Consider the following 17172-nt stretch of genomic DNA (forward strand, 5'->3'; position numbering starts at 1 on the left):
TTTTGCTTACTTAATGTGAGTGCGGTTTTAAAGGGGGAATTTGTATGAATAAAATTTCTGAAACGGTATTTTGCCATGGAGAGTGTTTTCTATCTATTCACATGTGGCTTATACTTTCCATGATGGAGAGGATTGAGATCATCTGATGAATGAGTATTATCGATGTGCTGCTGATTGTTTTCTCACATCCATTGATATATGAAAGATATGCTGGTTTATCACCAGTGTCTGGTGAGTTTGCACTTTGATGGGGTGTTGAGCACTGGAATATTCACATTGGTGGAGGATTAAAATTTTGTGAAAGAAAGATTCCATATCTTCATTGAAGGAAGATCATATAATATGTATATGGACTTTATTTAATGAACTTTGTTAGATCCTATATTTGCTATATATTGATTTATATATGTTATTTTGGTACACAATTTCACTTTATTTGGTGTTTTTCATTATAATTGTGTGTTATTCTTAATTTATTATTTATTTGTTTGTTATTTATCTTATATGTATAGTTGAAGCTTGAGAGCGCTGTTTTTTTGGGTTTTTTTCACATATATATTTTACTAGTCCAATTGTTGTATAATAGCAGCTCTAATTACATCAACTATTGTGATTACTACATTCATGATGCGCGATGTTATAGGCTTTTGGACATATTGATTTTATATCGCTATTTTTCCTCTGGCTTATATATCTTTCATATACTAGTATAGCTTTACCCTGAGCTCATGGGCAAAAAAAAGCAGTTGACCCATGCAGTGCGGACACAGCCCCACTGCATATGGGAAAATAAAAATTTTAACTGGAGTTGTGCTTTAAAGCAGAACTTCACCTAAACCATTATTGTGAGTTTCTTTTTCTTTTTTTTTTGAGTAGGTACCTATTTCTGGCAGGTACCCACTTCTGTTTTTCTTGCCTAGGTAGGAAGAGCGGAAGTTAGTCAGTTTCATATCCCTGCCCGCAACCTCCTGGGACACATCACATGCCTCAGCAGACTGCGGGACCATTCAGAAAGCACAGTGTATTTTAAGCATAGGCAGTGGGGATCAGGCAGAGAAACACCATTTGAATGGCATGATGACATCACTCCCGCTCTTGTGCACAAGTCACCATTTCAACATGGCACTCTATGCATTCATGGCACACTCCGTGTTCTGTGTATGTAGAGAGTACTGTGCATGCTCCAATGATGTCATTCGCTGACGCCATTGTCACTATTTACTAAATGGCATAAGTTTAAGCCATTTCAAAGGCACATTCAGGTAAAGAGTTTTTTTATAGTCTTACCTGTAGGACCAAATCAAAGTTTTGACTTTAAAACAGAACTTCACCTAAAACGGGAAGTTCCACGTATTCTCCCCTTTGCCCTGCCCCCCCCCCCCCCCCCCCCCCCCCATTGTTGCAAATTTTTTGGGGGTGTCGGTGCTGGAGATCCAATGTCTAGCTAAGGAACAGCCCAGGTGAAGACAGCTCTGAATCCTTGGGCTGGTAAGTATCTTTTTACGGCTCAAGTTCAAGCCATTTCAAAAGCACCTACAGTTAAGAATTGTTATAGTCTTACCTGTAGGACAAAATTAAATTTTGACTTTAAAAGTGAAACTTCACCTAAAACAGGAAGTTCCACCTATTCTCCTCCTCCCAACCCATCCCAACGTTGCAAATTTAGTTTTTTATTGCTGGGAGTGGGTACCAATTTCTGCTGGGTACCCACTCCCACTTCAGTTTTTCTCGCCTATGCAAGCAGAGCAGGGGTTCCCCCACCCCCTCCCTTCGACCCAATGTCCTGGGATACATTATGTGCCATACCATTCTGAATGTGCAGTGCATCTCATGCATGCACAATGGGGAGCTAGCTGGGAATCATCCAAAAGTACCTTTCTGCAAGCAAAGGTATTGGTTCCTGGAACCCCGAAGCTCGGATAAGGCACGTCCTGGGGGAAGACGGCTCTGGATTCCTAGGCTAAGTTTTTGTTTATTAAAAGTCAGCAGCACCCGGGGAATTTGATTTTGTCATTCCTGCCCCTTTTGCCGATCACTCATAATCCTTTTTTCTCGCCAGGCCTAGAACATCCCTCTTCTTTCTCTTGGTGGACCTCCCATGGCTTTTTTATTGTACAATATTTCTTGAACACTCGTACGCTTCCATCTTGGGAGTCTCTTCGAATCCAGGGGGGTCCCGCCATGGGAATATTATATTTGCAATTGTGCCACTGGGTCCTATCCCTCCGTCATACCTCCACATATCCTTACCGCAAAACGCCCTTTGAGCACGCATGCCAGCATTCCCTGGGGTCCCCTGGCCTTATTTCAGTAATATATGCCTCCCTTAACAGTAGGTCTTCCCCATCGCCCTTGTCTTATGTTTCTCAGTGGGAGCGAGATCTGGGTGTTTCGATTGAGGTGGACGATTGGAGCAAGGCCTGGGGGATGGTAGCGAAATGTTCATTTAATACAGTCACTCTTGAAGCAGCCTACAAAGTTCTACTAAGGTGGTACTGGGTCCCTGCTCAGACTGCTCACTTTAATCCGACTGGCGGAGACAGGTGTTTCCGGAACTGTGGTCTACGTGGGTACGTTTTACACATTTGGTGGTCGTGCCCGCGACTGATTGGCTTCTGGTCTAGGGTCTTTGGTTTGCTTCAAACGCTATTTCATATTACGGTCCATAGGGATGCAAGGGGGGCCCTCCTGCATTGCCCAATTTTGGGCCTGTCTAGGTCTCAACAGAAATTGGCATCCTACCTATTCATTTTGTCTAAACGTACTATAGCTCAAGCTTGGAGAACCCCTTCGGTAGTCTTTCAAGGGGTGAGGACTTGGATGAATGCTATGTTGGTCAATGAGCAGATGTCTAGCATTCTCCATGATTCTCATCCGAGATTCCTTAAGGTTTGGGAACCTTGGATACACTATTCCTTACCATCCCTGCCTCCTACTAGTTATGGCCTCCTCTAGTCTCTGCTGGTGCTAGCCCCGGATCCGTGATCCCTTTAGTTTCCCTTTTTTCATGTTTTCTTTCGGATTCCCTTTTTGTTTTCTTTTCTTTCTCTTCTAACTTCCTTTCTTTTCTCTTTTTCCACTATTATGTTGGATTACTGCTGCTATTTGGCGCAGCTGTTTGCCGTCCCTTCTTGATATCATCGGAATTTTTGTTATTTGACTAACACTAGTCATATCCCTGTTTATATGTTATTGTTCTGCTCTGCTCTGCTCTGCGTATTTTGAGCTTGCTTTGTTCTTAAAACTCAAAACTTTCATAATAAAAATATTGAAACAGAAAAGTCAGCAGCACCAATATTTGTAACTACTGACTTTTAATCTTCCAAAAATGTACTGTAGATCCTCTGTAACCCCATAATGTACTAGTATGCATCACATACTAAAGGCCGGTCACATTATAATGTGCGGCAAAGGCGAGTTCCTTGCTAGTTTCCCTCACCGCATATAATCGCACTGCCGTGCCATGCGGCTTGGTGCAGTACACACTGAAGAGCTTTCACTATTTTTTCCACACTTCAGTACATTTGGCAGCCCATTGAAATAAATAGGCAGTCAAAACCAGGTCATGCAAGACTGCATGTTCTGTTGGGAACTTTATTCACACCAGGTGCTTTGGGACTGCATTGGATGACTATTCCAGCACAGTCCTATTGCAAGACCAGGTAAAATGCGTTGTCTTCTATATGTCCATTTCACACCACCATGTTGTGGTGATGTGCCTTAAGGAAGAGTATGGCTTGCCATACTTTCCAACACAGAGCAGGGCGAAGCTATCCACCATCTTCTGGGCCGTCTCCAGCATAAGACAGTTTTTTAGGGCTCCAGGATGGGGGGCAGTGAAATCTGAAACGTCAGACACTTGCTGGGAATTTGGATTTTTAAAGTACCTGTCTTCTGTTTCCTATGGTGCTGGGGAAATGGCGCCCCTGAACACCAGAACCTCAGAAGAACGATCCTCATCTGTGTCAACAGTGATTAGTGTGATCTTGTCACAGACAGGTCACAATAGGAGAAGGCTTGCCCAGTGTGCTGATCAGAGGGTCCCTGTCCAGGTGTGCTCGGTGTTTCTGGCAGTCATGATAGCAATCCGGGATGAGACAGAAAACTAGCAGTAATTGGTTGCTAGGATTACCGGCATCCAAGCAACCAATGGTGGCTCGGTTTGCAGCTGCGCTCAGTAGGAGGAAACCTCCTTTGTGCAGAGCTGCTCCATCAGCAAAGCCTCCCAGCTCTGACTCCGGCTCATGCTACTTACCTCCAGACTGCTCCTCTGACTGAGTAAGATAAGAGAGACGTTTCCTTCCCCCCTTCATACATCTTCCCTCCTATCATACTCTCGCCCATCCTCCTCCCTCCTGTACTTTTCCCCGCCCCCGTACGTCTGCCCCTCCTATCCCACTGCCTTCATCCTGTTATACAGCTCCCTTCTGTCCCACAGCCCCCCTTCTGTTTTACTTCCCCCCTCCTGTCCCACAGCTACCCTTCTGTCATAGTTCCCTTTGCTGTTCCACTCCCTCTCCAGTCATACTTTCTCCCCTTCTGTCTTAATTCCCCCCGTCATACTTCCCCAATTCTGTCTTACCAACCAAATCCTCCAGCCAAAATCATGGTTTTGTAGGCTTGGATTGTGGTGGTGGACTTGTGCTGTTTGGAGAAATCCAGTAAATTTGTTTTCTAGGCACTAGATGAAATGCGGCCGTTTTATCCTGCATGAGATAAAAAAACTAGCTGTAATTGGTTGCTAGGACTGCCGGCATCCAAGCAACCAATGGTTCGCGGGTTGCAGCTGCGCTCAGTAGGAGGAAACCTCCATTGTGCAGAGCTGCTCCATCAGCAAAGCCTCCCAGCTCCGACTCCGGCTCCTGCTACTTACCTCCAGACTGCTCCTCTGGCTGGGTAAGATAAGGGAGACGTTTCCTGCCCCAAGCCTGTCTGCTTGGTAACATTCAAATATGTTCTCTGCCGCAGCAGACTCCTGAAGAATACACCGTGCCCAGCACTTGAGCAAGTATAATGTGCTTCTATTTCTACTTCTAGTGTCCCACTCCCTTCCTGTCCCACTGCCCCACTCCATCATACTTTCCCACAGCTACCCTCCTGTCATACTGCCCCTTGCTTTCTCCTCCTGTCATAGTTTTTTCCCTCCTGTCATACTCCCCAAACCCCCCCCCCATACTCTCCCCTCCTATCATACTCTCTCTCAAACTCTCCCCTCTCATACCCCTGCCCATATTCCTCCCTCCCATACTCCCCAACCCCCCCCCCTGTACTTCCGCCCCTCCTATCCCACTGCCTCCCTCCTGTCATACAGCTCACTTCTGTCCTACAGCTCCCCCCCCTTCTGTTTTACTTCCCCCCCTCCTTTCTCACAGCTACCCTCCTGTCATACTTCCCCTTGCTGTCAAACTCTCCCCCCTTATACTCCCGCCCATCTTCCTCCCTCCCGTACTTCCGCCCCTCTTATCCCACTGCCTCCCTCCTGTCATACAGCTCCCCCCCTTCTGTTTTACTCCCCCCCCCCCCCGTCCCACAGCTACCTTCCTGTCACTCCACCTATCCTGTCATACTCTCCCCCACCCCTAGCCAAATCCCCCCCTCCTATCATACTTTCCCCCCTTCTGTCTTAATTCCCTCCTCCATACTTCCCGTCTTCTGTCTTACCAACCGAATGATCCAGCCAAAATCATGGTTTTGTAGGCTTGGATCTTCATCGTCGTCGTCTCTTGTGCTGTTTGGGAAATTCGGTAAATTTTTTGTTTTCTAGGCACTGGATGAAATGTGGTCTTAGGAGCTCATTGACATACATACACTCTGGATTACCTCCAGGTGTCAAGAGCTCAAACATATTTGCAGCTGAATACATTACACAACTGAAATCATCCGGTGTTTGCTGTTCTACATTTAAATATGTAATCTGTTTCAGAGGGTTCTCCATAAGATTTTCATAGCTGTGCTTGATCTGCTGAAAGGCAGCTGATTTATAATTGACGGTAAGATCACTGTCTGCCATCAATATCTGTTTGCCATCACAAGCGGTAACAAAGGCATGTCCTGCTTGCTTGTCCATGTGCAACTGAACAGTTGGCGTTGCCACTGATGTTGCCGGTGTTGTAACACTTCTTATGTGCACATCTTCTTTTTTTTCAAACTGCTTTTTCAGTATGGTGACTACAGCCCTGGCAACAGCGCATCCGACACGACTTCCACTTTCAATGTCAGTCTTGTCCTCCTTTCTAAGTTTCAATTCTGGGATCCAGAATGCCGTGGAGTGGGATTTTTGTAAACTCTTCTGTGAAGTGTGCTTCACGCTGTCAGCACACTGTGGCCTTTTCCTTGGATTCCTATCCTGAGGCTCTTGATATTTTATCCTCTTTGGCGAAGTATGCTCCTGGCTGTCTTCAAACAATGGCCTCTTCCTTGGATTCCTATCCTGAGGCTCTTGGTATTTTATCCTCATTGGCGAAGTATGCTCCCGGCTGTCTTCAAACAATGGCCTCTTCCTTGGATTCCTATCCTGAGGCTCTTGGTATTTTATCCTCTTTGGCGAAGTATATGGTCTCTTCCTTGGATTTGTGCAATGATGCTGTTGGCATTTTACCTTGTTTGGTGAAGTATGCTCCTGGCTGTCTTCAAACAATGGCTTCTTCCTTGGATTTGTGCATTGATGCTGTTGGTTTTCCAAGGTAATTTGCTTCTCCAAGTGTCTTGTCCAAGCTGAAAGTATATAGAAGAAGAGAAAATAGTATCAGAGGAAAACACTTGAAAGGCTACTTCCACACTGATCTGCGGCAAAAACGCATATATATTTTTGCCGCCTTTTTTTACGCTTTTTCAGTGTATTTTTTAAAGGATATGTGACTCAAAAACTGCAAAAATGTAATGCAGGTGCGTTTTTAATGCTTTCTTGCAGCATTTTCCTTTAATTGTAATGGGGTGGTACATTTTTAGTGTGTGTTTTTTTTTATTCTACTGCATAAAAAAATGCAGCAAACAGAACATTAAAAAACACACCAGAGCCACAACGGATCAGAGTGAAGAGTTCCATAGGAATACATGGTCATACGGTTTTCTTCTGATTACTGGAACCATGTCCTGTGGTCTGATGAGACCAAGATAAACTTATTTGGTTCAGCGTGTGTGGTGACAACCTGGTGAGGAGTACAAAGACAAGTGTGTCTTGCCTACAGTCAAGCGTGGTGGTAGAAGTGTCATGGTCTGGGGCTGCATGAGTGCTGCCGGCACTGGGGAGCTACAGTTCACTGAGGGAACCATGAATGCCAACATGTACTGTGACACACTGAAGCAGAGCATTATCCCCTCCCTTCGGAGACTGGGCCACAGGGCAGTATTCCAACATAACAACCCCAAACACACCTCCAAGATGACCACTGCCTTGCTAAAGAAGCTGAGGGTAAAGGTGATGGACTGGCTAAGCATGTCTGCAGACCTAAACCCTATTGAGCATCTGTGGGGCATCCTCAAACGGAAGGTGGAGGAGCGCAAGGTCTCTAACATCCACCAGCAACTTGGTGTCATCATGAAGGAGTGGAAGAGGACTCTAGTGGCAACCTGTGAAGCTCTGGTGAACTCCATGCCCAGGAGGGTTAAGGCAGTGCTGGAAAATAATGGTGGCCACACAAAATATTGACACTTTGAGCCCAATTTGGACATTGTCACTTAGGGGTGGACTCACTTTTGTTGCCAGCGGTTTATACATTAATGGTCGCGTGTTGAGTTATTTTGAGGGGACAGCAAATTTACATGTTATACAAGCTGTACACTGACTACTTTACATGGTAGCAAAGTGTCATTTTTTCAGTGTTGTCTCATGAAAAGATATAATAAACTAGAAAATGTACAATTTCTGGGGAAATTGTGTGAAGTGTTCTTGCAGCCAACCCTAACCAAATGATTGATGAAATGTAAGCAGTGCACATGGCAAGCCTGGTAGAGGGAGAACTGCATTTCATCTTGTATTGTGCATCTCCCAGTTAGCCTGGCTGACTCAGCTCTGCCTGTGAGTCATGTTAGGTTGCTGTAGCAACTCACTCAGTCAGGAAGCTGACAGGCTTTTGTAAACACACTGCTCCAACTTGCCAACTTCACTGGCGATTGCCATCTTCAAACACTTGTAGTTTTAAAAGTATAAATGCTACAGCGAAGAACTTGATATTGTGACAATCACAAGAAGCAGAGCTAAATTTTGATGTATAGTATGTCTCTGAAATATTAAAAATGAAGGCACAGTCGCAGTTTAAAAATGTCCCTTCAAATTTCAGGTGGCTGTGAGTGAAGTTTCAATGAAAGTCAATGAGTGGCGTGAGTTGCAAACAAATGGTCATATTGTGAAAACTATCTGGACTATGGCTTAGCCGTGGACATTTTTAGTGGCAGCAGGGTTAGCTGAACGTTTTGATATAAGATATGTGTAGGTGGGCTTGAAAATGAGGGAGTGATGGCAGTTTACAAATCATGTCCTGATTTTTCCTTCCACACTCTAGCTTTGCTGTGCTGCCACTCTAGTTGTGCCATTCATTCCTATGGGACAAATTTCACCACAAAAACCGCGATATTTCATGAACCATTCAGCAAAACGTTCCACAAAGTAATAGCAATCCGATCAGGAACAATCCGCACGTTTTGATATATTACTTGTCTATGTAGTGTAAAAACTGTGGGAGGAGTTAGGGTGGCAAATATGGCTATATGTGAGAAAACAATAAGTGTTCTTGCAAGAACACTAAAAAATGTACAAAAATGTAGGAGAGCATTCACTTCTGTCAGATACTGTATATCCGGAGAATTCTACATGAACAGATGAATATAGAGGGCAGTGTATGAGAAGTGTGGTAAGAGGATAAATGTGTTGTTGACAATAGAAGGGGTGAGCCTGGTGGGCGGGGCTAGAACCGCACTTGGAATTTTTGGTAGGATCCAGTCATTCAGGCTCTGGAGGATTCTGCTGGGAACAGTCCCCTCAAAACCTTATAAACTGCTTATTATAGAATGGAAAATAACACTTACCTCTTGTCTGTGGTCTCTGTCCGCTCATCATCTGTCTTCTCAAAATCATTGTGATTATGATTAGAATCGCGAGAAAAATATTCTGCGTCCTTCCTCTGCAAGCTCTCAAAGTGAAGTGAGCGCTTGTAGTGGTACTGGCAAATATGTTCAAAAGGTCATGTGACCAGAGAGCTAAAAATAGCTCACTTTTTGAATTTTTTAACCCTCTCACTGCTGGAGTGTTTGAAATTTTTTTTAACCCTTTCATTGCTGAAGTCCTATTTTTTTTTTTTTATCCCTCTCACAGTTGGAGTCTGTTTGATATTTTTTTAACCCTTTCACTGCTGGAGTCATGGGGTTTAATTTTTAACCCTTTTGCTGCTGGTTTTTTTTTTTTTTCCTTTTTTTTTTTTTTTTTTACCTCTCTCACCTTTGGAGTCTATTTTTGAATTTTTTTTAACTCTTTCACTGCTGGAGTCAGGTGTTTTTTAATTTTTAACCCTTTCGCTGCTGTTTTTTTTTTTGTTTTTTTTTCCTCTCTCTCTCACTGTTGGAGTCTATTTTTGAATTTTTTTTAAACCCGTTCACTGTTGGAGTCAGGGGTGTTTGAGGTTTTTTTTTTTTTTAACCGTTTTGCTGCTGGGTTTTTTTTGTATTTTTTTTTTTCTCTCTCTCTCACTGTTGGAGTCTATTTTTGAAATTTTTTTAACCCTTTCACTGCTGGAGTCAGGGTTTTTTTTTGTATTTTTTTTCTCTCTCTCTCTCACTGTTGGAGTCTAGTTTTGAATTTTTTTTTAACCCTTTCACTGCTGGAGTCAGGGGGTTTAATTTTTAACCCTTTTGCTGCTGTTTTTTTTTTTCCCCTCTCTCACTGTTGGAGTCTATTTTTGAATTTTTTTTAACTCTTTCACTGCTGGAGTCAGGTGTTTTTTAATTTTTAACCCTTTCGCTGCTGTTTTTTTTTTTTTTTTTTCTCGCTCTCTCTCTCTCGCTGTTGGAGTCTATTTTTGAATTTTTTTTACACCCGTTCACTGTTGGAGTCAAGGGTTTTTTTTTAGTTTTTTTTTTTTTTAACCGTTTTGCTGCTGGGTTTTTTTTTATTTTTTTTTTCTGTCTCTCTCACTGTTGGAGTCTATTTTTGAATTTTTTTTTAACCCTTTCACTGATGGAGTCAGGGGTTTTTTTTGAAATTTTTTTTTTTTGTGTTTTTTTTCTCTCACTGTTGGAGTCTAGTTTTGAAATTTTTTTTAACCCTTTTACTGCTGGAGTCAGGGGTTTTTGATTTTTTTTTTTTAACTGGTTTGCTGCTGTTTTTTGTTTTTTTTTTTTGTATTTTTCTTTCTCTTTCTCACTGTTGGAGTTTATTTTTGAATTTTTCTTAACCCGTTCACTGCTGGAGTCAGGGGGTATTGATTTTTTTTTTAACCGTTTCACTGCTGTTTTTTTTTTTTTTTTATCCTTCTCACTGTTGGTTTTTTTAACTATTTTTGAAAAAAAAAATTTTTTTTAACCCTTTCACTGCTGGAGTCTTTTTTTTTTTTTTTTAAATTGTCCAGCCCTTTCACTGCTTGAGTCATTTGGGTGTTTTGTTTATCTTTTTTTTTTTTCTTTTTTTTTATGCACACCTGCTAAAATGCAAATTTTTGGACTGACGGTTACTTTAAATCGAAAATAAACCCATTGACATAACTGCTTCCCAAAAACATGAAAGCATTACCATGAATGATAATTGTCACGTTTGCTTGTGCTCTCAACTGAACTGTTAAACCATCAAATACCTGATGTCACTACTTAATGCACGTGCAGCACCGTGGCAGCTATAAGTTTGCCAAACGCTTCCTTGGTTGCAAGGATAGCAGGGGTTAGTTCTGCTTTAAATCCCCAATAAATTATATATTTTCAGAAAGCAGAGACCCTGGAAAATGGCAGTAGTGGCAAATTTTTTTATGTGACACGATATTAGTGCAGTAGTTTAGAAAACCCATATTTTTAGAAAAAAAAAAAAAATTCTTAGGCTTGTTTGCCTAAATCAGTGCAATGTATAAAAGTCATGGCTTCTCTGGAGTGGGGCTTGGAAACAATACCAACCTAAAGAGTTTTTTATGTATGAGCTAATTTCTTTCACAGTACCTCACCACTAGGGGCGCAGAAAGGTCCTATCCCAATATCAGACCTGACCACTAGGGGCATAGTGAGGTCCTATCCCAATATCAGACCTGACCACTAGGGGCATAGTGAGGTCCTATCTCAATATCAGACCTGACCACTAGGGGCATAGTGAGGTCCTATCTCAATATCAGACCTGACCACTAGGGGCATAGTGAGGTCCTATCTCAATATCAGACCTGACCACTAGGGGCATAGTGAGGTCCTATCCCAACATAGGACCTGACCACTAGGGGCATAGTGAGGTCCTATCCCAACATAGGACCTGACCACTAGGGGCATAGTGAGGTCCTATCCCAATATCAGACCTGACCACTAGGGGCATAGTGAGGTCCTATCCCAATATCAGACCTGACCACTAGGGGCATAGTGAGGTCCTATCCCAACATAGGACCTGACCACTAAGGCCTCATATACAGTGAGCGTTTTGCAACCTCTCCTAGAAGCCTTTCCTCCTGGCAGCAGTGTTTTGGCAGAAGAAAACAACGCGTGTAAGCCATCAGGGTTCTTTCTGCTTTCAATGATACATTTGTAACTAGAAAAGCTGCAATTTCTGGGGCAATTGTGTGACGTGTTCTTGCCTGCAGCAGTAGTCTACAACTGGAGTGGGCGGAGTTGCTTTTGTCACTCTGCTGGCTGCTCACACACCTGGGTTCCTATGGCAACTCACTCTACAGCAAGGGCAGAGGAGCGGTTATAAACACACTGCTCCAAGTTGCTCACTTCACTGGTGGTTGCCATCTTCAAACGGTTGTAGTGTTAAAACTATAAATGCTACACTGTAAGAATCACAAGACCCAGACCTACATGTTGATGTATAGTATGTCTCTGAAATATTAAAATGAAGGCACAGTCGCAGTTTAGAAATTGCTCTTCAAATTTCAGGTGTTTAGAGTGGAGATTCAATGAATGTCAATGGGCGGCGTGAGTTGCAAACAAATGGTCATATTGTGAAAACTATCAGGACTATGGCTTAGCCGTGAACATTTGTAGTGGCAGCAGGGATAGTTGAACATTTTGATATAAGATATGTGTAGGTGGGCTTGAAAATGAGGGAGTGATGGCAGTTTAGAAATCATGTCCTGATTTTTCCTTCCACACGCTAGCTTTTCTCTGCTGCCACTCTAGTTGTGCCATTCATTCCTTTGGGACCAATTTCACCATAAAAACCGCGATATTTCGTGAACCATTCGGTGAAACGTTCCACAACATAATAGCAATGCAATCAGGAACAATCCCCACGTTTTGATATATTACTTGTCTATGTAGTGTAAAAACTGTGGGAGGAGTTAGGGTGGTAAATTTTGCTATAATAATAAGAATATATTTGGGAGATAACAATAAGTGTTCTTGTAAGAACACTTAACCTCCTTAGCAGTATTCCCGAGTGTAGCTCGGGGTAAAATTTGAGTACCAAGATCGGTAACCCCGAGCTACATTCGGGCTTACCATGCGGCGTTGCTCTGGGGGTCCCTGCAGCACTTACCTTGTCCTTCGCTCCCACGATGTGTCCCCTGCAGCGTCCCCGGCCATCTCCTCCGGCCGATGCCGGCATTCGGCTTCCATGTTCCGGTCCCTGTAACGTCGGGACGTACGGGCGCCGGCACCGGCGGCAAATTTGAAATTTTTAACAAATTTCATTTTTTTTTAAATGATTATTACATAGTAAAACATTGCTGTTTCAATGCATTTCACATACATTTTGTCCCTACTGCTTTGTCCTGTGTCCTGCCTGCATTTTGACTGTTCTTTCTGCCTGGAAACTTAGAAAAGTCCACGCCGTCCAAAAAGCGTCCCTTTACGTCAAAAGCGGTTTTAGACCAGCTAGAGAACAGCGATAGTAAATCAGAACCACTTGCAGAATTGAGTGATGATGGATTCGTGGGGAAATTCGTCATCAGACACTGAAAACGATTTTGCGACTTTGCTCAGCGATGTGCGAATTTGCCTCTGTATTTCAAATTTCAGTGTTTTTGGTTTGATTATATTATTGAATTAAATTTATTATTATATTATTATTATTTTTTATGATTATTTATTAAATTATAATTTATGATTTCGTGTTTCAAATTTTATCATACCCGGGATGTTTACTAGACTCTTGTTCGAACAGATTTCAGTGAGTTATTCCTAAAAATTACAGCCTACAATAAAAAACTACATATTTCCATGAAAAAAAATGGTACCGCTTTCAGCACAAAAAATCGGAAAGAATCATACCACCAGGGAGGTTAATGAACCTTATACCTCAGTGGCAAGGTTCTCTTATGAAGTGTTCTTGCATTGAAGACCACTTACTGTTATCTCACATATATATTCTTATTATTATAGCCAGATTTACCACCCTAACTCCTCCCACAGTTTTTACACTACATAGACAGTAATATACCGAAACGTGCAGATTGTTCCCGATTGGTGTGCTATTACTTTGTGGAACGTTTCGCCGAATGGTTCATGAAATACCGGCATTTTTGTGGTGAAATTTGTCCCATAGGAATGAATGGCGGAATGTTCAAAACTAGAGTGGGAGCTGACGAAAGCTATAGTGTGAGCTGAAAAATCAGGACATGATTTCTAAACTGCCATCACTCCCTCATTTTCAAGCCCACCTACACAAATCTTATATCAAAACGTTCAGCTATCCCTTCTGCCACTAAAAATGTTCACGGCTAAGCCAATAGTCCTGATAGTTTTCACAATATGACCATTTGTTTGCAACTCACGCCGCCCATTGACATTCGTTGAAACTGCACTCTAGCCAACTCAAATTTGAAGGACAATTTCTAAACTGCGATTGTGCCTTCATTTTAATATTTCAGAGACATACTATGCATCAAAATGTAGGTCTTGTGATTCTCACAATATAAAGCTCTTTGGAGTAAGATTCATAATTTTTAAACTACAACCGTTTGAAGATGGCAACCGCCAGTGAAGTGAGCAAGTTAGAGCAGTTTGTTTTTAACCGCTCTTCTCTGCCCTTGCTGTAGAGTGAGATGCCATAGGAACCCAGGTATGTGAGCAGCCAGCAGAGAGACAAGCCAATCCACCCAGTTACTCTGCCCAGTCCAGTTGTAGACTACTGGTGGAGGCAAGAACACTTCACACAATTTCCCCAGAAATTTTAGCTTTTCTAGTTCATATTGCACCCCGTCTGGGGGAACACTGGGGGGAAAAAGTGGATCATATGCTTACCTTTCCCTGATTTTCTCCTGCAGCGCCTAGGCGAGGGTGACATCCTGATTCTGGCCAGATCTCACAAGAAGATAGCCTTGCACTGTGCTGTGCTCAGCACTCTTGACGTTCTTGTCGACAGGAGGATGATATCACCCCCTACACTGCAGAATTCGGGAGAAGTTAAATAAATTATCTCTTGCTCTCCCCTGAAGTACTTTTATGCAGTGTTCTAGGTTGGTCCACTATATCAGATCAAAATGAAATAAAAGAAGTTCATAGTTGGAAATAACATACACTTTAACATGAACTCTCTAACAACCGCTATTCCTTCCTTTTTCCACAGGTCGGGTTCTGATGATGGCTCCACTGAAGCTTCTCTGTATGCCGTTCTCCAGACTGCCCCTCTCAGTATAGGACCAACATTTACATGGATTAGGATGGGACATGTCTCAAGTCCATTGCCACATTCCAGAGCTGAAGGTCAGAGGACTGGGATGCTGGCTATCATTGGTCTATGGGTTAAAGTGAGTGTTACTTGGATTTAGAACTCTTTTTAAAAAAACAAAAAAGTGAGATATAACTGAGGAAAGTGGAGCTCTGTATTTGTTACGTGGCTAGAGTTGTAATTTTTTGTTTGTTATATTGGAATCGGACAACTGAACCTGCTGACCCTTTTTAGTGTAGGTACTTGCATTTGGTTCAGTATGGGCTCCTTGTGATCTCCTATACTGAAGGCTCGGAGAGGGACCAGCAGGACTGGGACCTAGCTAGGTGTGCTGCATGCAAATGTGTTGGCAAGGAACATGCTGATAGGCAAACTCCCAGGATGTTGCTAAGTGAGGTCAAGCTATTACTGTTCATCTTCATCACAGGAGTGAGCTTTTAAATTCTGAGCTTAGGGATACTACATTGGGGGGAGGGAATGCACATGTGAACGGGGTTTGAATCAGAGAAAGAGCTCACTTCTGTGATGGTGAAGGTAATATCTGGTCCTCGCAACCTCCTAGCAACATCCTGGAGTTTTCAGGTCAGGCTTTATGAGGTATGTAAATGGTCTGTAGCATTATTCAGTTTTGGGCAAAGTTGCACAGCTTGTTTTCATTTACAGGCATCCCTTATCTGCATAGGCTTTTTGTTTTGGTAAAGCTAAACTGTCTCTTTAAATATGAGCTGCATCTGCTGTTTGTTCTAAATTTAGAAGAGTGATTAAAGTTTGTGCCTGCAGAACTTTAATTCCCCCCAAGCTTCATACAAGATAAAGGAGAAGTAGGGCCAAAGTTCTTTTGGACCTATTTCTGCTGTAGGTAACAGGAGTTCACTTAGTTCTGCACTCATGCGACCCAGATTTATATGACAGTGGGCTAAAGTCACTCAGCCGGTCCAGACTCTAGAGTGACCCTGATTTTAATGTTGGAATCCACCCAGATGCCGGAGCAGCAGCTGGCTCAGCATCTCAACTTGTCTTTGAGAGCCTGAGGCAGCTGTTCCCGCCCCCTCTACAGCCCGGCGCTCCACTGAGCGCTAGAGGGGCAGAGCAGAGAGCTGTTGACTGACAATCACAGGATCTCTATTCAATGAAGCCTGAGAACTGAGCGACTAACAGTGCTTAATTGCTCAGTTCTTGGTATCAGATGCGGTAGGGTACAGATGCAGCATCGGAACGATGCTGCATCCACTTAGCTGAGTATGATTGATTGATTTTTTTTTTAAATCCCGAGCTTCTCTGTTAAACACAGGATTCACACATTTTTTTCAATGAAATCCAATTATAAAAATGTGTGAAAACCTTTATAAATAGACCCTATAGTGTCTATTAGTTAAAATATTATTTGAACGCTCGACGCATACTTCTCTCTCATATGTCGCCCAGTGGGAGCGCGACCTGGGGGCAGTCGTGGATCTGGAGGACTGGAATAGGGCCTGGTCGCTTATAGCTAAATGTTCATTTAATACGACCACGCTGGAGGCGCAATACAAGGTATTGTTTCGCTGGTATTGGGTTCCGGCTCGTTTGGCCCAGGCGAACCCTGCCTGCAGTGATCGATGCTTTCGGGGTTGTGACCATCGTGGTGATGTATTGCATATCTGGTGGTCATGCCCGAGACTGTTTTGTTTTTGGTCTCGTGTATTTGGCCTCCTTTTCACCTTGTTCCATCTCTCCATACGCCAGGATGCTCGGTATGCTTTGCTTCATTGTCCCATACTGGGCCTGTTGGCTCACCAGCAGAAGTTGGCTTCCTATTTGTTTTTGTTGGCCACTAGAACAATTGCTCAGGCATGGAAGAGCCCGTTTGTCCCTCTTCAGGGGGTGTGGGACCATATGACCACTATGATGCTCAATGAACAGAGGTTGAGTATCTGTAACGACTTCCAATGGAAATTCTTGAAAATATGGGAGCTGTGGTTGCAATATGCCTTTCCCACTCTCCCCCCCGGCTAGTCTGGGGTTGCGATGTTGGTTGGTATTGGCGTTCTCTGACCCCTGCTCTTGGTCTTGTCTTTTTCCTTTACTCCTCTTTCCTTTTCTTTTTCTGTTTGTTTTTGGTGTGGCAGTGGATAGCTGCCTTTAGTATGAGTTACTGTCGGTGTTATACTAATGTTTTTGTCATGTATGTGCCATTGGTAGCCCCTGTGTGGGTGCACTTTTTGCTCTGTTGGTGTAGAGCACTGTTTTTTTATTTTTTTTTATGTGCAATTGATAGCCCCTGCATGGGCTTGTTTTGTTGATCCTGTCTTAAACTGTTTATAAATTAATAAAAACATTGAAATACAAAATATGTTCAAGGACCCGTGGCTTTAGCCCTTGTGTCTATGTGGTTACTACAGTGC

At 42.9% G+C, this 17172-nt stretch overlaps 1 protein-coding gene across 4 annotated transcripts in view; it reads left to right on the forward strand.

Moving 5' to 3' along the window:
- KDM8 (lysine demethylase 8 (putative)) overlaps positions 1-17172 on the forward strand; it is an 87040-nt gene that overhangs the window by 37198 nt on the left and 32670 nt on the right. For 2 of the 4 annotated variants that reach the window (XR_016313480.1, XR_016313479.1), the window contains exons 10-11: positions 14385-14576; positions 14687-14867. The gene's annotated coding sequence lies outside the window, so the exon portion shown is untranslated. The remainder of the gene's footprint in view (positions 1-14384; positions 14577-14686; positions 14868-17172) is intronic. The other 2 variants (XR_016313482.1, XR_016313481.1) reach the window with 2 other exon arrangements.

This window comes from Staurois parvus, unplaced genomic scaffold (genome assembly GCF_062004578.1).
Source record: "Staurois parvus isolate SC_StPar_1 unplaced genomic scaffold, SC_StPar_1.0 ptg000018l, whole genome shotgun sequence".
NCBI lineage: Eukaryota > Metazoa > Chordata > Amphibia > Anura > Ranidae > Staurois > Staurois parvus.